Source organism: Polistes dominula, unplaced genomic scaffold, assembly GCF_049000335.1.
Source record: "Polistes dominula isolate Pdom_NZ unplaced genomic scaffold, Pdom_raw_medaka contig_75, whole genome shotgun sequence".
In the NCBI taxonomy this organism is placed as follows: Eukaryota; Metazoa; Arthropoda; class Insecta; order Hymenoptera; family Vespidae; genus Polistes; species Polistes dominula.
The window spans coordinates 3,668,120-3,691,341 of record NW_028301003.1 but is presented as its reverse complement, the minus strand read 5'-3'; the positions used below and the strand labels follow the sequence as shown (position 1 = coordinate 3,691,341).

Sequence of the window (23,222 nt, the reverse complement as noted above, 5' to 3'; positions counted from 1 at the left end):
TTCATTTATATCTGATTCGTCTAATATTTGAACGAATTGATAGGTTATTGAGCATATGATACACTTATTGGGGTGTTGAGTTTTATGATTAAAGATTGGTAATGATAGTTGACGAGATAATTCAAAGTAGGAGGAAAGAGGGGAAGAATGTAACACCTGAGTGGTTAGGTTCCAAATTTTCCTTAGGAATTTTGAACAGATTAAACAAATAAAAGGGAATGGGAAGAAGATGATTAACCCTTTAGGTTTGGTTACATTTGATGTATAAATACGTCATGCATTTAATTGTTCAAAGACTCACGTGACGTTCTGATATGTCATTGAAACTGAGTGAGTATTAAGGTTCCAAATATCTGAGACAGAGGGGTTGGGAGTTAGTGCAAAGAGGCTTGGAAAAAATGAAGAAGAAGACGAATAAGAAATTGCAAAAATGTAAACGAGAAGAAGTATGGTGGCAAAGAAAAATAAAAAAGAAAAAGGGAAAGGGAAGAACAGAAAATAAAAAAAGAAACAATAAATACAGCGTAGGCGAGAAAGAAAGAGAAAGAGAAAGAGAAAGGAAGGAAGGAAGGAAGGAAGGAAGGAAGGAAAGAACGAACGACGGCGACGTTGGAGGTGGAGGAGGAGGTGGTGGTGGTGGTGGCTCGTTCGGGGGATCTTTATCAAAGTCAACGCACGCCGCCGGTCACCATAGCAACGAAATTGGATTTTTTTCCAAGTTTTTTCGGCCCTTCTCGCCGGCGTTCTCCTGAAAAGGGGTGTTGGTAGGGTGGTTGGGAAGGTAGGTAGAGGTAAAGGTAGATAGGTGGTAGACACGTATATATAAAACATATACATACATCTCTATATATATATAAAACCAAGTAGAATGAGTGAGTGAAAGAAGGAAAGAGAAAGAAGGGGTGAGTGAGGGGTGAAAGAGTGAGAAAGAAGACCACGACGAGACGCGTTGCAATACAGAAAAAGAAAAAGAAAAATACAGCAAAAAATATATATATATATATATATATGTATAAAAATGAAAATAAAAAAAGAACAAAATGGATACGAAAAAACCTAGAGAGAGAGAGGGAGGGAGAGAGAGAGAGAGAATATAAAAGCTTCGTAGAAAGAGAAGATTCATTGGAGGAAGAAGAGTAAGAGGGGTTTGTGCAGAAAGGGGGAGGAGTGCAAAGGAGACCGAGACGGCGGAGAAACAGGGGAGGAGGAGGAGGAGTAAAAAAGAGTAGGAGAACCCAGAGTGAGAAAGAGAGAGAAAGAGAGAAAATGAATATCGAGGAGAGGGTCGGGGGAGGGGGGATTCTGACGAACGGCGACCGGGGAAGCCAATAATTCGAATTGAGAACAGCCAATGGCCGTGCATCTGATTTTTTGTCGTATCATCGCCGAGGTCGTCCGCCCTCCTCCACCACCCTCCTCTCCTCATCCGCCACCTTCATCCTATCCCATCTCTCGTACCCTTCCAACCCCCCACCCCTTTTCATATTCTCATCCTTCTCCTCTTCTTCTTCTTCTCTTTCTCTTTTATTCTTCGTTTAAACGTTCGGTTCGGTTCCGTTCCGTTCCGCTCAGTTTAGTTCAGTTTAGTTCAGTTCCTCGTTCCGTTTGTCTTATATTTGTATTTCTAATTTATTTTGTTTTGTATTTTTTTGTTTCTTTAATTCAAAATGTTTTCTTTTACTTAACCTAACATCACCCTCCACTTTTCTTACCAACACCCCAATTTCATCAATTTTACACCCACCTCCATGATTTACTAAAAATTTTGTTTTTTTTTTTGTATCTACTTTGTTTTTGATGTCTTCTGATGATAAAATATCGTTTGCAACATAGAATTGATTTAAAAAAATAAAATAAAATAAAATATTAATGTACCTAAAAACAATACACAATGTGTTAGGGGTAAAACCGTATAATTGATTTGAAAATGGTACACCCAGTATAATGTTAGACGTCTAACCAAAACAGAGATATCAAAGATTATAAGCGACATGATGAGTGACTGCTGCTACTCTTTTAAACTCTGCCCATCACACTTCGAAGGAACTCACACATGGGTGGTGGTTGTCATAATCAGCTGATTACTGTTGGTAACTCGTTGAACAAGGACAACACTATACTTCTTTACCCAACAACATTTTCAAGAGAAAGAGAGTAAGAGAAAGAGAAAAAAAAAGACAAACTTGCTTGACCAGATTCTTTAATCTTTATCTTACCTGACCTTCACACGTCACGTAACACACACACACACACATTATTTATAATATATTTTCTTATTATCAACAATCTAGGGAATTTTTAAATGAACATCTTAAAATTACTAAATTGTCAAACAAATGAAATAAATCAAAGGTATTAAATAAATGATAAAACATCTTTCTTATCACCACCCCTAATCCTCTAACCCCTCTGGTCAAAAAATGTCCAATTTGGAGATATTTGTGTTGGCCGAGTTTGATATTTTCAATCAGTTAAAAGTTTGATCTGTAACACCTATCCGAATTTACACACCTGTACGGGATTGAACATTAAAATTTCATTAACGTTTAAAGTTGATTCCTAAATCGAGAAAGAACACAATTCCAAATATAAACGTAGTGAGGGGTTGAGGGGGAGATGGTTTGGAAGGGTAGTAAAAATAATTACCAAATGTAGACGTAAAATCTCACCCCCACCACCACCACCGATTGATTCGTCATACATTTTTATTATTTTTACTTTTCATTTGTTCTATTTTTTTCACCACCGACCTTTTACTTCCAACCCCTTTTTCCTTTTTTTTTATCTTAGTAACCTTCGACCTACTTTTCTTTTTTTAACCTTTTTTTTTCTTTTTTTGACCTCCATAATCATTTGACTTTTTAACATAGTACCAACACTTTCGTTTAAATACTAGTGGGATTATTTTTGGGGTATTTTCTTTCTTTTCACTTTCAATTGCAACACTTGCAGATAGAGAGAGTGAATTTTGAAAAATCGATTTTTATCAATCGACACTTTCCGTTTTTGTTTTTTTCGAATAATCGATTTTGTTATTACAATTCTACGTTCGATATGTAGTGTTCGATATATGTAGGTTAGGTTACAATTAATTAATCTCAATCTCGTTAGGTTATGTTCGTTAAAGTATCTTGAAGAACATATCATTATTTATAATTATTAATAAATTATTTTACAATATTAATAATTTATTTATTTAATATTCTGTATAAATTTTATTAAAATTTTTAACATAACCTATATTTTCAATCATAGATAACTGTGTTAATATAATCGAAATAAAATATTATTTTTCTGATGCATCAAATCCCGTTATATTCTTATACCAATTACTCAACATTATGAACACTTAAAAATAATTCTTATCAAAAAACAGATCACCCCAATATGACCCCAATATGACCCCCAATAATAAACCACACACACACATACACACACAAGTCGTCTATAAGAAAATGTTTTACAAATGTCAAAATGGTTTTATTAATCGTTCCAATTGGATCAATTTAATCGTAAGTCCTAGTTTCTTTAATCTTCAATAATCGATATAATAAACGAGATGAAAAACAAAAAGAAACGATTTCTAAGACAAATCTAAATGTCCCTATTATTATTCTTATCCAAAAAAAAAAATTATTACAAATGTTATTAATTAATAAAAATTATTTTCATCATTTCAACTAACAAATCCCTGTTACGATTAAAATACTAACCTTCCTAACAAAATCAATTAACAAACAATGAAATACAATGCAGTTGTACCAACAACAAAAACAACAGTAAATTTCCTAGCCAAGTTTAGATAAAGACAGGATCCTTAAACCATAAGATAATCCTATCATCTTCATTATCATCATCATCATCATGTTCTATCTTTTTCTTTCTCACATCACCTTGAGTTCAAAGCTCACGAATAAGAAGAAAAGTAAGTAAAAAAAAAGATAAAATAATAAAAGCAGAGAGAAAAAGATAAGATGAACAAAAAAGAGAACGATGAGAAATATAGTAATGTTGTTGTTGGGATGTTGAATAGTATTGGGGTGGGAGTTATGAGTAAAAGGGTGGGGTTTTGGATGAAGGTTGAAGTGGGGCTAGGTGAGGGGCCACTAGTAGAGTTACAGGGAATGGAAAAAAAGAAAAAAAAGTACGGGAATTTCCGGTGGAACGTAAAGACCGTGGGGGCATAGCACACAGCAAGGCATTCCGTAGCTGTGAACTTTGCTATAAGGTGCATATACCTTGCAACTACTACTCCTGTATATGTGTGTGTGTGTGTTTGGTAGTGTTGTTAAATCCTATAACTTGCTAGTTAGCTTACTGGTAAAGCCTAGTAACGTGAACTACCAACAACAGCACCGATTTTCTTTTCCCTAACACATTCTCACACACGTACACACATATACAATGAAAGAATCTTTTCTAATGGGTGAGAATCGAGAACGGAAGTGTACTTTAGAGTTCTCCAGTTTGATTCGAAATGAATTCGTTTCCAACTACCCTTTTTTTTTCTTTTTATCTGTTAGTATTACTCTGTTAGATGTTACTGCTACTACTATTAGGATTCTTTTGTTTCTATTCGTGAATACCGGCGTGTCACCTCAAAGGGTGGGTTCAAATGTTCCAACAAATCTCCTCCTACTCCAACGTATCCACCTACACCCTCTTCCAACCCCTACTACCAACATTAACCCATCTTCTTCTAGCTTCATCCTACCACCAACACCACAACCTAGAAAACCCCTTCCTTCTTCATTCTTGTTCACGTTCTTTCAATCCTTTGGTTGCAAACATTGGTGTTAGTTTTACTACCATTGCTGGGTGGTGGGGAGTTTCTAATACTACAAGCTACTATACCATCAAATATTCTAACATACTATACCAATAAATAATTAATTCATTCATATGATATTATTATAGCATCGTAACACATTAAAACATATTATAAGTCAAAATCAAATTCATAACACTATAGCATGAAATATTCCTACAATATACTATACCAATTTATATATTATAATAAAAAGAAAATAATTAAAGCATATGTATTATTATTATCATATAGTATAGTATAATAATTATAATAATATATTATTATAAATTTATATCAGAATATCAGTCATGACACTATAGCATCAAATATTCTACAACATACTATACCAACGTATTATCCCTATACGATATATTACAAATTCATATCAGAATACATCATTCAAAATCTATTATCCTGTATCATAAATAAATGAAAAAAAAAAAGTATATATATATATATACTTATATTACTATTATATATATATATATATATATATATATATATATATATATATATATATATATATACACATATAAATATAAAAATAGAAAAAAAGAACTTCCCTAACCTATCTTATCCACCCACCACCATTATTATAATATAAAAATATATTATCAATGTTCCATTAAACCGGTAAACCGGAAGAGAAAAAAAAGGAAGAAGAAAGATGTTACGTCAAATAACGTCTTACACGAAGTGACGTCCGGCTTGTCATTCCTTCGAGGTGAATACGCTCGAAAGAGAGTTAACCAACCAACTAGAATTCCGTTCAATATTTTATGTATACCGGACGCGACGTTACGAGCCCTATATTACAATAACAATAACATACAACTAACACCATGACTAGACCATACCATCGTATAATCTCTGTACAAGACACTACTACTAATTTTTCTTCCGCGCTTGTGAACTTTTTTTTTTATCCCACAAATGTTCGATCATTTTTAAAATGAAAACTTCTTTAGAATAGGGACTGATTTGAAAAGAAATCTGTGGTTCAGGCAATGAAGCGGTAGATGGCGAGGCAACGGAGTGGTTATACGGATAGGCAACGGAGCGACAAGCCGCTATGCAAGGGCCACGATATTTAGTAAGAAGAGAAATAGAGACAAACATATAGGATTGAGTCTGCGAGAGAATGAGACAGAATATAGCTATATAGTTTTTTCTATTCTCGATCTCCTCTTTATGCTCTGCTTCGTAGTTATCGCTCCTGGTTGTATATGTGTGTGTTTGTGTGCGATTGCATACTATGAAGCGTGGACACATATAGAATAATTTCGATACTATACCTGTTTGAAGGTAGGAGCGATAGAAGGGTAGAAGAATAAACAGAGATAAGCACGTAGGTATGCGACAAAAGAATAAGGTCCAAACGAACCGACGGTCGAAATAAAGAAAGAAGGTATACAGTCTGTCTTTGTAAGTTGTATAAGAGTGTAAGTCTGTGTGAGTCTGGAAGGTATATATATACGTGTCATTTCTTTTCTATTTTTCTATTTCTATTTAAAAATGTTTCTATTTTATTGAAAATTTATATTAAATTCTTTATTTCGCAAATATTATCATTAATAATTATGAAATGTATAGAATATAATAATTGTATTGTCTGCAATATTTTACAATAACAAAAAAATGATTACAAGATACATTAGAGAAAAAGAATTAGACAACATTGTAGAATATTTATCTTATAAATATCCAAAGACATGTTTTTTAATTGTAATGTTTGCGTATTTACGAAATTTATACTAATTTTTCAATAAAATAGAAAAGCTTTTAAATAGAAGAAACTGGACACGTGACAAAAACAAATATTATTTGCTATTATATATCTAATAAAAATACAATAATATAACTTATTTTAAAAATATGGAAAAAAATATAGAAAAAAAACCTTTTTTTTTTAATTTTTAATATTATAAAATATAAAAAAGTTTTTTAACAAAAAAAAAACCGACTTCAAAAAACTCTACTGGCATTAAAATGTTTAAAATAAAACTAAATATAATAAATCAAATCTTAAAAATCTAACCTATATAACCTAAATAACCTAATCTACCTAACCTATAACAAAATTTAACAGTTTTTGAAATCAGTACCAAGCCCTACACGATAGATTACAATATTACTAATACAAACTACTAAACACAAATTAGTCGGTTTTTTTTTTTTTAATTAAAAAACTTTTTTATTTTAAACTTTTTAGTTTTTGAAGTCAGTTTTTTTTTTTGTTAAAAAACTTTTTTTTGAAGAGTTCCGTTGTCTGTCTCCGAAACTCATCATCAGATCTATATGAAATTAAAATGGGACCATTTCGGAATAAACCCCTTTCAAACAAAAAAAGAATTTTGCAAATCCGTCTATATATGAAGGAGTTATGCCCGAATATACATAAAAAAAAAATTAAAAAAAATACAAACATCCGAATTGAGAGCCTCCTCCTTTTTGAAGTCGGTTAAAAATGCATTGAATCGTATTGCTCTCTCAGCTTATCGAAATGTGTAAACAACGAGTCTCGAATTTGGGACCCGTGGTAAGCTCCACCGATTCACGCTGGGCTTTCAACATCTTAAAAATGTTTTTATTTTATTGAAAAATTAGTATAAGTTTCTTAAATACGCAAATATCACAATTACTAATATAATTTTCTTATATGCATGGGTCAGTACATGTCTTTGGAAATTTTTTATAAAAACATATAATATAAAAATCAAATTTAATAGACATATTTTGTCTTTATGAATCAAATATATTTTATAAAGAAGCAAAATATAAATGTGACAGTCATTTATTTGCTTTTGAATGAAATTTGTCAGCTGCTCCTAATGTATCCTACAGTGTTCTCTAATTCTTTTTCTCTGATGTGTCTAGTAATCCTTCTTTTTTTAAAATATTTCAAACAATACAATTATTATATATTCTATGTATTTCATAATTATTTATTATAATATTTGCGAAATAAAGAATTTAATACTAATTTTTCAATAAAATAAAAACATTTTTAAATAGAAAAGATATGACACGTTTTGTTAAAAATGTATTTTTATTATAAATATAATAGCAAATAATATTTGTTTGTGTCACGTGTTCAGTTTCTTCTATTTAAAAGCTTTTCTATTTTATTGAAAAATTAGTATAAATTTCCTAAATACGCAAACATTATAATTAAAAAACATGTCTTTGAATATTTATAAGAAAAATATTCTACAGTGTTGTCTAATTTCCTTTTTCTGATTTATCTTGAATGCATTTTTTTTTTTTTGTAAAATATTGCTGACAATACAATTATTATATTCTATATATTTCCTAATTATTAATTATAATATTTGCAAAACAAAGAATTTAATATTAATTTTTCAATAAAATAGAAACATTTTTAAATAGAAAAGAAATGACCCGTTACGGACGGGTGACGGTGGTGGTAGTGGGGGGCGTCTTATTCTCTCGAAACTTAATTTTTGAAGGTTTCACTTCTAACACGTGTGATCTGCACACATGTTGTTTTTATCTTGTAAAAAAGAACGGGATAAAATTTTTCATCTCTTTTTTTTTTCTATTTGTTTATTTGCTATACTTTCCTCCTAGTTTTTTTTGTTTACATTGGTTAAGCAACACCAATGACTATACTTTAATCAATAAAACATATAAATATGCAAGTAAGAAAAAAGTACTAGATAAGGTTTATTAACCTTTTAGGTATAACGCGCCACTATAGTGGCTTTCTTAAAAATATATTATACCTAATTTTAATTCTTCTAATATTCATTTGATTATTAATTGATTAATTAATAATTAATTCGAAGAAACAATTATTTAAAAACAATTAACATATTAAAAAATAATAATTATAAAATAAATTTATAATAATTAAAATAGAATTAGAGCTTTTTCTTAGAAGAGAATAAGAATTTGCAACTGCAGTGAGGGTTTGATTTTTTTTTATTTTATTTTAGAGGGTATAATAATAATAATACTGATAATAATAATAATAATAATAATAATAATAATAATAATAATAATAATAATAAAAGCTTTAGAAATGCAACAGGTTTTTCGAGACGAGATAGACGGATTGGATGAGAGAGAATCGTTGAACAGAAGAAGGTACCTTCGACTTTATCAAGGGCTTCTCGGCCGATTACGTTTCAAGATTTTCTATCTCGTTCTCACTCACAATCACAATCCATGTACTCCAAACCCTTACTCCAATCCCGAACAACCCTTACACCTATCAACCACCTTAAACTTCTTTCGATTCTTTTTATTTTTACAAATAAATTTTCTCATTTTCATTATTAAAAATAAATATATTATTATCAGATATATTACTATTATTTATAATAATAATAACAATCTTTTCTCTTTCTCTCGCTAATGATAACATCGTAGATGATCTTTTAGTAAATTTCATTTCTATACGTGTATGTTCTCATGTGTAAATATATATATTATATAGAAATATGTATATGTGTTTGTGATGTGGGTGTATATAGTCAAACTCATCTACCGAATATGTATATAATGAATATGTATATATATATATATATGAGAAGTTGAGCGAGCCAGTAAGCTAATTATCCGGTATGTGGTCTTTGAAGAGAATGCAACGTGCACACGGTTAGAGTAGAACGATCGTTACCTTCCTACATAACGTGAAATGAATTCATTACGAGGCCTAACATCCTAACATCCTATATAGAAATGTATATAAATATATAGGGTGTACTAACTATTTGTAATTTTTTTTTACAATTTTTTATTATTTATCCAAATTTTTTAGAATAATTTTAACTATTCTCAAATACAAATGTATCAAAGCAATATATTAAATATATTGTTTAATTAATTATTTATAATTATAATATTATATATTATATTATTATATTATATATTTATAATATTATATATTTTATTATATTTATAATAAATAATATAATATTAATATATCATATACATATATTCTAAAATTATAGAATCAAAATTGATTTATTAATTAAAAATGAAACAGAAAATAAGTTTTTGTTGACTCACCTTGTATATAAGTGCAGAATTCTTAACATCGAGAAGAAGGTAGCTATTAAACTGGAGTAACTTTGCAATCCCACGCTCCTTCCCTACGAAAACAATTGAATTTTCTTTTTTATATACCTTTTTATTTATATATATATAGAATATATAATTATACATCTCTTTTTTCATAATTAACAAATATTTAATAATCTTTAATAAAATCATCAAACGAACGAATTTAACCTACCAAATTTTCCCTTCTTTTTTTTCTTTTTTTTAAATAAATAATTGGATAAATTATTAATTAAAAATATATTTTTTAATAATATTTCTTAAAACTTTTAAACGCCATACATTTTATTATATAAATTATAAGAATAATAATAAATTTAACTTGAAACTCAAAATGGAATGCCATTAATAACATTTCTTTTGACTTTATTTGACTTTTTTAAAATTATAAATCAACATTAAATTCATAAAAACAAAACAAAAAACACATTAATTCACCTAATAAATTTCATTTAATAAAAAAAATAGCTTTCAAAAAACTTTTTAATTCTACGATCATTTAAAATTACGTACAACGTAATATCCTCGACAAACATAACCTAACAATTTTGCGATATATCATCTATCAAAAGAAAAAAAATGAGAACTTAAAAAAAGTAAATAAAAAAAAAAAATCAATTTAACATTTCATATACATATATTCTTCATAATAAAAAGAAAAAAAAGAGGTATAATAATCGATCATCTCGTGAAAAAAAAAAAATAATATTCATCGTCAAAATATCATGAAAGGAGGTGTCACTCACGTAAAGGTAAGAAAGAAAGAGAGAGAGAAGTTTAATGAGAGAGTTGCCGAGGAAGTACGCAACCAACGTAAACTTAGCGTAGGTTCTCGCTCGCGCGCACGTGTAAAATGCGCGCGCGCGTGCAACCACACACCTGCGTATTATTTCACGAGTTTTGTATCTCTTTCTCTCTCAAAAACATTTACTTACTCACTCACTCACATTTTGTTTGTCTCTCTCTCTCTCTCTCTCTCTTTCACTCTTTTGAGTTATCTAAATTTCCCCCACCCCACTTCACCAGACCTGCCACCCACCACCACCATTGACCGCTCCCGTGAATTCCGCGAACAACGCGACTCAGCGCATCCCCACTTCTCTTTGTCACCGGTTACGCGCTCGTTTATTGGCTAAGCCTTTGCGAAAGTTACCCCTACTCCTCGCGACACTCATTCGACCCATTCCATTCAAGTCAGCCGAGGTTCGCAGACGCGTCGCGACGCGCCAGGCCACGTTGGTTGTTTTTTCTATTCTTTCTTTTCCCCCTTTTTGAATTCTTCTTCTTTCATCATGCTTTTTTATAGTGAATCATACCTATTGTTTTATAAATTTCTGTAATTTTTAATATTCACAACAACAACTAACAATTTCTAAGTGTTTTACTTTTTATCTTGAATTATTTTTTATTTTATTGGTAGTTAAAATCAAACTATATACATATTATATAGTTCAAATGACTATACTATACTAACCGCACGATGTCAATAACCTAGAAATATATATAGTATATAAGAAATTAGTAAAACTAGCCCTAATTCTTTTGAAAACAACTGTACCTAAGAAACTAATTCCTATACGCTATCTGTAACCCTACTGAATCCATATAAATTTATAAAGTTTTATAAACGTCCTAAAAATACAAGCTTATGGTTCTCTGTGAAGAAAATAAATCCTACATTTTGCAATATGCAGTCACAGTCACACTCACAAGTAAAAACACATGTACAACGTTTAGTAGCCAGGAGTGGGGATTACGAAACACCGCACAAAGAGGAGACTGAAAGAATAGGAAAAACTATACACCATATATTTTATCTTATCTTGCAAGTTCAATCCTGCAGATGTTTTATATGTTTGTCTCTTTTTTCTCTTTCTAGTGACGTAGCATTTTAGCTTGCTTCAATAACTATTCGAATATTCCCGCCCTAACATTCGAGTATTCTCATCCCTATTCGTTTTCTTACCATTCTGGTCAGCTATTTTCAAATCACCTCAACATTTGAACAAATTGAGCGCCACATGAATTTTTACGGAAATCTTCATCAGGCCACGTGCGGTAAAACGAAATTTGAGCATCAGGCACATGTGCCCGACATGGCCTGAACGGGAAGTTCAGAGCCAATCATTTATGATTCACATGGTATTCGACTTGTAAAAAATGTTTCACTTTGAACAGAAGAACAAATTACTGACAAAAATGATTAACCGTTTGAGTGCGGCGAAGCGCAATCGCGCTTCGCTTGTCCTATGCCAAAAATGCGGAGACGCGCAGTGATCCCGGAGACTTTAGTTCGTCTGATCGACACAGGGGCGTAAAATTATCGTACACACTAGGGATCCTGTAGGAGGGGATGCGCCATTCATTTCAGCTCACGTGCCATTGGCTGAAAATTTTGGGGGACAGCTTGAATTTATAATAATTTTTTCGTGTAACCTATTCTATTTTAATATAAATTTTTAATTATCATTAAATATAGTTCATTTTTTTTCTATATTTGATGCAATTTATTATTTCATAATTATTTCAATGTTTGAATCATTCGCGCGCAAAATCGAGTTCCGGTCCCCCAGCAATGTACATGGCGCATCCCTCCTATAAGATCCCAGTACACACCGGAAAATTATCGTACGCCCCGGGAAAAATTTGAATTCCAATAATTTCTCGGATGAGATTTTCAAAATCAAGTTGCAACTTTTTCATAGTTGATGACCTTTTTAGTTAGAACTTTAGAGTCTTTTAGTCTTCAACTTCAAAACCCTATCGTAAAACCGATGAAAACGGCGTACGGCAGGGAGAAAGACTTGTTCGTGTCGTACACGGATCGTGGTGGTGGATCTCGAAATTTCGATTCACTATCGGAAAATCGTACCCGTTTGCAAAATTTGATGACTAAAAAAAAAAAAAAAGGTCTTCAAGTTTTTGAAATTCCAAATTGGATCGTACAGGCTGAATTTTAGATCGTACAAGGCCTCAAATTATCGTACGCGTACGATAATTATCGTACAAATGGGATCACTGGAGACGCGTGACCACGTTGCTGTTCGTTAGTATAATTTTCGAATTAATTGAGAACAGTTGTATTTATATCCATTGCAGTTAATATAATATATTCTGATAATTGTCCGGGTAAAAAATTAACTAGACTGCAATTTACTTCAAGCATTATTGATACTATAGAGAAGGAATGGTTAGCAAGCAAAAATGCAACAGAAAGACTATCAATAAGTAAAAAGTTTTCTTTAGAAAAATTGCCTGGACGAAACTTGCGACAGTGTGAGGTTTGCAGTAAAAAAAATGGAAATGGAATTAAACGATACAACTTAATTTGCACTGTATGTAAAAAAGGAATGCATGGAATTTGTGCAGCAAAACACTCATGTAATAAGTGAGAATAAAAAACATTTTTGTTAGTAAAAATTAATTTTTTTTTTATAATAATTAGAGTTAATTATAACCATTTTTATTATTTTCCAAGAAAGTAACTACGCATTTTATTCCGCAATTTTAGCACATGCATAAAAAAGTTCTTCCTCACTCAAACGGTTAATATGAATATAGATATAATAATAACCTATTAATTTGAAAAATGAAGAATAAAATTTTGGTACAAACCTAAAGTTTAAATATATCTTTGAGCAAGATGATGAAATTATTCCACGTGATTAATCGAAAAGAACCCTTAAAAACAAAAATAAAATAAAAGAAAAAAGCAAAAAAAATAAATAAAAAAGTAAAAGCAAAATCAACACCAAAAAATCAAAACCAAAACTAAAACTTAAACTAAATTGTTTTTACAATTTTTTTACAATAAAATAGGAAATAAAAAAAATATATACCATAACCTTTATTTATATATATATATATATATATACATTAAAATAGATATATGAAGAAAAAAATAAAGCATAATAATGCAAGGAAACAATGTAATCGTATAAGATATTTGAAAAATTAACTTTTATAAAAAGCGAAGAAAGTTACCAATATTAATTATAACCTGTCCGTCTTCTAGTTAGCTTCACGAAGTACTTGGATTATAGCAAAGAGGTGTTCTAGCTAGCACGATATATACAAAACTGAGCAACCTGGCTGATGTTGCTGGTATATATTAGAAAATTGGTAAAAAAAAAAAATGACGTAGCAGAAGTCAAACTAAAAAAAAAAGAGAGTGGGAAAAGAAAAAATTTTAAATAAGAGAGATAGAAAGAGATGAACGTAGTTGAAAAACCCTCTCCTCTTTCTGTCCAAATAGAAAAACCCCCACCAAAAAAAAAATAACTTGAAAAGGATGAGTTAGAAAATAGGAAAACGAAAAGAAAACCGTCCCTCTCTTCCCCTCAGAGTCTCTGCCACTATTTCATGGTTCTCACTGGATGAGCAGATTTGTGAATGGAATATATATATATACCTGAACATAAATTCTTGGGATATATCGGAAAAAAACAATAATTTTTTTTCTAATTTTATCTTACCTTTTTTTAACAATATTTATATATTAATTATACATATATATATTTTTCTCACACCTGGATCGAAAGTTCGTTTTTGCTCCCTGTTTTCAGAGAGCAAAGTGCCACATTCCCTCCCGCTTGAATGTAGTAACAAATTAGTGCGCATGCTTCAATTTTTTAGCGCATGCGTACTAGTTTCTTAACCTTAAAAGTGTTTTAATAAATTACTGCTCATGCTTATATATATTATATATTATGATATATAATTAATGATTTTAATGATAACATGTGTTGTCTCATAAATTTTATATTTTATTTATTTTTACAAGTTCTAAAGATATTTGTTTAGTTTAATATTACAAACATAAATAGGTTACTACGTATAAATTTAATTATTTTCTTGATTATGAGAGTTGTATTTGTTATTATTTATTATAATCTGTTCAAACTCACAATTCTTGAAAGTGACAAAAGGTGTATTGAAGGTCAAAGAATCAATCACTTCGTTCTCGATTTGAATTTCATTTAAATGCTTTTTTTTTTGGACTCACACAGCTTACACACACAGCCTCTTCGATTTTCAACACTCCCCACAATAATAATAATTTATAAACTCCCTATTTAATTAATTACATTTTATTTAAAAAAATATTTTTTAAACTTAAACAATAATTTATATTTTTAATAGAATCTAATTTTATATTTTATTCATTTTTATATTTAAATTTTTTTATATTTTATTTTATTTTTATATTTAAATTTTTTTTTAGGCGGGGGCGCCGCCCCCCACCCTCCGGCGGGGGCTGAGCCCCCGGACCCCCCTGATTTTTTTTCTGGGGGCTTCGCCCTCAGGCCCCCACCAGGGGTTTCACCCCTGGATCCCTTGCTTGTTGTTAAATTTGCATAATCTTCGCAAAATGTATTAATTAACAACAAATAAAATAGTATATTACATACCTAGGACAGTATAGTAAGAAAGCGGCAACTTCGTTTCTTACAGGTGCAGCGGGAGAAAAGTAGGCACTTTTCGCCCGGGAAGAAAATTAGTATATTATTATTTAATTACAAGCGAACTTTCGATACCGGTGTGAGTAATATACTAATATATATATATATATATATATATTATACACATGTGTGCAATTGTGCTTTACATTTGTGCATATGATGGTACACGTGAAAATTTGCGCGTATTCCTAAAAAAATAAGAAATAATAGAGAAGCAAGAAAAGAAAACGACGTGTATTTAGCGTTGACGATAAACAACGGGAAAGGGTATAGATTAGACGTTAAAATGACGTAAAACGAATTATCGATTAACTTACGTTTATTGGATTTAGAATTTCCTTTTATTTTGTAAGATTACGTCATATTTGATGTGAATTTTATAGTACAAATAATTTCATAATTATTATAAATCAATTTTTTTAGATGATTCATCTTGGATTCGAGACTTTTCTCTTGAAAAATATGTCGTTATCCTTTTTTTAATTTTAAATAAAAATAAAGTTAGAACAAAGGGGTACAAGGGCAAGGATAAAAGAAGGGGGTGGTGGTAGCGGTGGGTACGTGTCCCTTGTCCTCCCTGTTTTTATGTTCGTCAAAGGGTAAAATAGGTAGATAAAAATAAATAAAAAAAAGAAGAAAATAAAGTGGGTGGAGGGGGGAGGATGGGGATGAGTGGGTGGTGGGTAGGGGGTCGAGGGCTCGCGTAATTGGATGGTAGAAGCGTAGGGGGCAAAGAGTAATGCACGGTAACGCGACTGTAGCAACGGCGCGACCGTGGCGCCACGTTCTTTTGCAAAGGCGCGCGAAAACGAATGATAAAAGGCACTTCGAACGATGACGTAGTGGAGTGGGACGAAGGGAGGAGAAGGGTAAAGGGTAGTAATGGTCTATTCACCTCTTCTCGTTTCTCTTTCCTTATCAGCCCTTTTTTTTTGTTAGAGATGGAACGCAAACAGCAGTGGCAGCAGACAAACAAAAGTGGATGAGGAGAAGGAGTGTAGTGAGGGGCATCGAAAGTACCTCGGTGCGATACCGAACAACAACACAACACACACATGCTCACGCAGCAAGAAATAACTTTGAAAGAAGAAGAAGAATATTACAGGTGCTTTTTGAAATAAGAAATTTGAAGGTGTGGTGCCAAAAAGTAATGTCATTTTTCTTTTTTTAAATTAATAAGGTTTAACAAGTGACATTACTTTTTGGTACACCCAATATATGATCTATAGGAAGTATTTATGGTTGGCAATAGTTGACAAACAACATCAATAATGATAAAAGTTTGAAATAGTTTGAGTATAGTGGGGGATGAAATGGAAGAAAAATAACAAAAAATTAATTAAAGGTAAGAAAGATGGTAGAAGGGGTTGAGGGAGTAAGAAGAAAAAGGTAAAGAAAATATTCTATTATAGATTAAATTTTTTTTCCCGTCACAAGAATATTGATTGTTGCTTTTTATTAATGTAACATTAAAGTGGCGCCATGCCGGTGAAAGGGGAACAGGAGGAGGAAGAGGAGGAGAACGATGGTGAAGTTAAGGGAGGAATACACCCTTCTTCGTCGTCGTCAACGTCGTCAACGTGTGTGTTTGTGTGTGTAGCTTCCGTGATCGAGTTAAAAAGTAGTGGTGGGGAAAACGATAGCAGCCACTCTGTAAAGGGAATGAGACGATCTCGTAGAAAATGTGATGGAGAGGGGGCTAAAGCGGGGTTACGAGAGATATGAAGGGTTACAAATGTAAACCGAAGACGGTCAACTCTTGTGTTGGCCACGCGCGTGCTTCAAGCCACAATTTATGCACGTATGTGTTGTGTATGTGTCTCTGTGATATGTAATGAAACATATAAAACACGTAAGTCTGTTATATGATTGTGTGTGTATAATAATGAAACATATAAATACTACTTGAGACTGTTTTACATGATGAGTATAGTTGTGTAATTGACAGTGCGCACTCTGGTAAGAAGTTGTAGAAACATCCATTTTTTGACAACCATATAAACCCTGCTTTATTCCGACTTAAACCAATCCTGATTCTCCGTACACTCTCCCTTCCCCTTCTTTTGTCTATTCCTATTACCTGTTAAAACCTGTCTCAACTTCAACTACCTGATTTTGTTGACCTGTCAATGTTTTGAATTCTTCGTAAAAAATTTTGAATAAATAAATTTTATTGTAGATGGAAAAAGGTAGACAACGTGTAGGGTAACAAGAAACTCCAAAATGGAGACGATCGTGGCAGGTACAAGGATACAAAATAAACGTCTACGAAAAAATGTCCAATATAATTATATTAAAATTATATTGAAGTTTTATCGAGAAGAAAAAATGTGAAGAAAAATCAACTGTTACATTTAATATTAATTAAATATTAATTATTATTAAATAAATAATATATGCAATATGACCGTAAAAATGGCGAGTCCTTTCTTGCAAGAAACTGGGTCTCTACCAATCCCTAACCAATCCCTTTTTTCACCCACTTTGTACGGGGGTTGAAACCATCCCTTTCAAACCACCAATCTACATCTTCTACAACAACCAAAAACTACCACCCACATTGATATTTTTTTTCTTCACTAAATTTATTTCCTCTTTTTAAATTTGCTGCGAGTATCCTCCATCTTGGATTTAATTCATTCCTAACTACACTACATTTCTATAAACTTACTCACGTCCATATAATTCACATCAAACCATTACTAAATCTGAATGACCCTTTTTTTTTCTTTTCTCGTTAAGCTGAACCCAAACCAATCCCCCACTGTCAAGAAAATTTTTTTCCTTTTTTGGAATTTAATAAAACACCATGTACGAATCCGCGCATAACTTTTCGATCTTTGACTACCTCTCGAAATTGCTGTTGTTATTGTCATTGTTTTTCCTTTTAAACCTTTTTTTCCACGAATATCTTTCTTCCTTGGGAATACAAAATCCATTACTTTGGAAAACTTTTCGGAACCGATGTTTGTTCCCAAATATAATAGAATAGCAATCACTTACTTAACTTATTCGAAGTATTTATAACCATCAGGTATTAAAAAATAAGAAAGCGATTTTATTTTCTCTTTTATTCAATAAGAAATCTTTCTATTACTCAAAAAACCCACCGAACACGTTTTTCTCTTTTTCATTTTATTTTTTTGTAGTCTCCTTTTTCTTCGCAGGACCCTACAAACACACATATACACGAAAGAGCTCTTTAATTCTATTCACAGTGTGAATTCATTTTATCTTTTAAAATACTCTTTTTAAAATATTTTTTTTTTTTTTCAAAGAATCCAAAAGATATTCGGATAAAAAAACCATTGTGAAACCCCCTCCCCCTCTTTTTATGGAAATCTTTTCTTTTTTTTTCTTTGTGTCTTTTCCGTTTTCTTCAACATAAAATATACATTCTTCAACGAATACATTTTCTGACAAGTCATCTTTGAATTTTTTTCTATCTATCCTTCGAAGGATTATAAATAGAAAGATGAAAAAAAAATATGAGATAAAAGTATGAAATTTCGAGATAAAAAATAATTTTACATAAACTAAATTTGTTTAATCAATTTTTTCTTTTTTTTTTCAACTATCAAACTCAATACTGTTATCTATAGGGGTGTTTTTTTTTTTAAATTAATGTACTGATCATATATACAAATTAAAAAATAATCAAATCAATAATTACATTGATCATAAATAATTATAATAAATTTATAAATTATTATAATACACGTAGAATACCGAAAAACCTAAAAGAAAAAAAAAGAAAAAAAAAACATGAAAGATCGTAGACAGATTGTTGATTTTCGCAAGTGAGTTCAAAGAAAAACCCGATGTACGAGAGGACAAAAACAGAAAGTGAGTGAGTCAGGCAGAGAGAAAGAGAGAGAAAGAGAGATGGAAGAAGTTGGCAATGGTTTGGAAAAGTAGTGGTGGTGGTGGATAGTGTAGGTGGTGGTGGTATGTGCGTGTTAGAGGGTAGGTGAGAGTGAAGGTTGAATAAGGGTAAGGGCATGAGAATTGCGAGGGGAGGAAAAGTGTAGGAAAAGAGAAGTTGAAAAACCCTATAGAAAGGAAGAGGGAAAAAGGAAGCGAAAGTTACGAATCGATTTCGTTATTAAAAGTGGCTGCTACGACGACTCAGATAAAAAACAAAAAGAAAGAAAGAAGAAGATTCATTCCTTTTTTTCTTTATACTTCGAAAAATATATTTCCAAAAGATGAAACGTCAAGTGGAAGAAAAAAGAAGAAAAAAAAAAGAAAATAAAATTCCTAATGGGGTCAAAAAGATGAAAGAAAAAGAAAAAAACATTTTATGTAAATATATTTTTTTATTTAACATATCCTTGACATACAATGACCGTCTGCTCTGAAACTTAAACCCACGTCATTCTTCGTTTCACTTACGATTTGTATGAGAACTTTGACACAAGTCGTTTTTTTTTTCCTTGAAGAATTTATTTTTTTTTTTTTTTTTTTGTAATATGTTCATTAAAATTATATATACGTATATACATATATATAATAATGTATATGTATACGTAATTAGTTGTACATTTCATTTTATTTAATTATTTATATTAAATTCATTAATATGAAATTATTTTAAACAAAACAAAAAAATTTTGTTAAATTCCAACGAGAATGAAGAAAATTGAAGTCAAACTAATATTTCAATATTTCATTTTGATTTTTGTTCATTGACTAATATTTTTTAATATTCCTCACCCCCATTAATAATCCAATATTAACCATCCTCATCCACCCCATATTTTTCATTTACCTACAAAGTTTTGCTTGATTCTACACTGATATTTTTTTTCTTTTCGTTTTCTTAGATTTATTTTTTCAGAGTTGGTACCACGTATTCTTTATTTTTTTTCGTTGACCTTGAAATTCTTGCCTCCACCAATAACATTTTTTCCTTTTATATTATACTTCTTCTTTCTACGTTCTTATACCTTTCTACCACCCTACCCCCTTGTTTCATTCAACATTTCTCCCCCCTCTGTCCACCATTCTCATCTTTGTTAAATTTCTTGACAATTACAATAAAATTTATTCGAAAAAATAATAAATGCATCTCTAATTTCAAATATTATTCAACGAGGATAAGGATTGCATGAAGTATGAGGATTAAAAATAAAAAAAAATATACAAAATATATTTATCAAAATAATTAGAAAAAAGTATGTAAAGGAAAAATCTTGTTGCAAACGTGACTTTAAGCTGATTTAGTCTTACAAATATTTTTCTACTTTTATCGAAAGAATTCTACTCGATGACGAGTGAATTTTTATACAATTAATTATTACGATGATTTGCTAAGCTATTGAACAAATTATTAATGATATTTATTATTATTTTTTTAATAAAATAATAATAGAAAAATTATAGAATATATAGTGTATTTCGAGTAAGTGATTTTAGATGATTTATATTTATGAAGATTTTTTTTAAGTTACCGAGAACGAATTATGAAATATATTTAAATATAAAAATAATACTGAAATAATATAGTAATATTAAATAATTCGATGACGTGACCTTAGACTGATTCATTCTTACGAAGATTTTCCTAGGTTATTGAAAACGAATTATAAAATATATTTATTATTAAATATAAAAATAATACGCGAAAATAATATAATAATATTAAAAAGTTCGATGCTGTGACTTTAGACTGATTCATTCTTACGAAGATTTTTCTAGGTTATTAGGAACAAGTTATGAAATATATTTATTTTTAAATATTAAAATAATGCAAAAATGATATAACAATATTAAAAAATTTGATGCCGTGACTTTAGACTGATTTATTCTTACGTAGCTATTCAGGGAGTTAAATATAAAAACAATACGAACAAAAATATATTATAATACTAAATATTTCTTTGATGAAAGTAAATTTTGAATCAATGAATTAAAGATATCATTTCGAAGTAATCTAACGCAACGGAGTATTGAAACAATGAAAAAAAAAGATATAAAAACACCATAGAAAAAGAAAGAGAGAGAGAGAGATCTGATTACCATGTGTAAAAAGATTAGATAAAATTTCTTGAGCTCTCGTACACATATATATATATATATTAATTCCTATATAAACATACATGTATACAAGGTGTCCCAAAAAATTGGATTTTATCCTATATTACAAAATAATCAAACATTATTAATCATTTATTTTTATTAAGTTCTAATTCTTTAGCAATACAGTTTCAATCGTATCAAAAATAATACAAAAAAAGGATTGAGAGATAAAAACACTTAAAAAAAAAAGAAAGAAAGGGATATTTTAACAAGAGACGAGAGACATAGTTGAGAGTCCCCAGTGTGACCATTGCACGATACATATTCATCGAACTATACATGCAAATAAAAGATAGAAAGAGATAGAAAATACAGATGCGAGTTTCAAGTAACATTCGACGGGGACTCGAAACCATAATTGCGTCATCGGTGTCACGAGATTATTATTGCGTTTATGATCATGCTTATCCCATATACACACACTACACACACATATTTATATTAATATAATATTTTATTAATATAAATAATTGTATTTATTTTATAAATTTTTATTTGTATTATAAACTTGAATTTGGTTGTTGAATTAGTACACCAGTGTTGTACATACTATAGATGGCATGACCGATTTCCAGGCATATACCGTTAGTCTTAAGGTATTTCCGTTTCTCGGTTTTTCTGGATCTTTTTGAAATTTTAGTTGCATTTTTGTAATCACTTTAATCTTTCATTTTTAATAATATAAAATGCTTTATTTTATAGCAAAAGTAATTTTTTTCTATCTTCCACGAATCTAAAATATAATAATCTAATAATATTTTTATAAATATTTTTAGCAGTGCATAATTTATTAGAATTATAATATAGTATAATATATAGTATACAGAGTATACCATAATATACAGTATACTATAATTATAATATATATATTAAATATATTAATTTTATTTATAATTATTGTAATTAGTTGTATATTATAATATACTGTATTTTTATATATTTTTACTAGTGTATAATTTATTACAATTATAGTATAGTATAATATATAAAATACTGTATATATATATTATTATTATTATTATTATTATTATTAATTAATTTGAGATTCGTAACGTGTTTTAAAAATGAAACCAAAATGAGAATGTAAAAATTCATATAAGTGAAAAAGATAGATAATCCATTAACTCACCCCTCACCCCAACCACCACCCACCCCCTTATTATTCACATTTCCATAGATTACCATGAAAGGAACTGGTTTATTCCTTCCAAAACGATTAATAAATGGCTACTAAAACCACCATTACCACCTACCAACTACCACCATTACCACCATTACCAACATTAATAACATTACAACCCCTTCTACACCCTATTACACACCAACGCGTTGATTAACGTTTCAAATAAAAATAATTAAAAATAAAATACAAAAAAAAGAATTAAACACGAAATGACACACCACGCAAGCCACGCATACACACGTACACGTATACATGTATATACACATACATAAAAAGAAAATACGATTTTACTCGGAAGATTGCTAATTATAAATTGGAATTTGCAATGCCTGGGATATTACAAATTTCATGACTGAGTTTTTAATGAATTTTTATGCACGAATTGGAACTACGATTTATATGTTTATGGAATGGTATGTGTGTGAAAATTAATGTATATATATATATATATATATATATATATATATATTTATACGTGGACCGTATTAATGCTCGCTTGAATTATTTCGACGACCATTTTGTTGGATTATTCTTTTTTGTTCTTTTCTTCCCATTTGTTTTCTTTTTTTTTTTAATATTTAAAATTAAACATACAAAA

The 23,222-nt window shown here is 30.1% G+C and overlaps 2 long non-coding RNA genes across 15 annotated transcripts in view; one reads left to right on the top strand and one right to left on the bottom strand.

Annotated features, from left to right (window-relative positions):
* Positions 1 to 23,222, bottom strand: part of LOC107070965 (uncharacterized) — an 83,692-nt gene that overhangs the window by 29,840 nt on the left and 30,630 nt on the right. For all 14 annotated transcript variants that reach the window (XR_016177018.1, XR_016177021.1, XR_016177020.1 and 11 more), the window contains one exon: positions 9,848 to 9,930. This is a non-coding gene — a long non-coding RNA (uncharacterized LOC107070965). The remainder of the gene's footprint in view (positions 1 to 9,847; positions 9,931 to 23,222) is intronic.
* LOC149032170 (uncharacterized) lies at positions 16,487 to 17,776 on the top strand. Its single transcript, XR_016177032.1, has 2 exons — positions 16,487 to 17,319; positions 17,540 to 17,776. It is a non-coding gene; the product is annotated as an uncharacterized LOC149032170 (long non-coding RNA).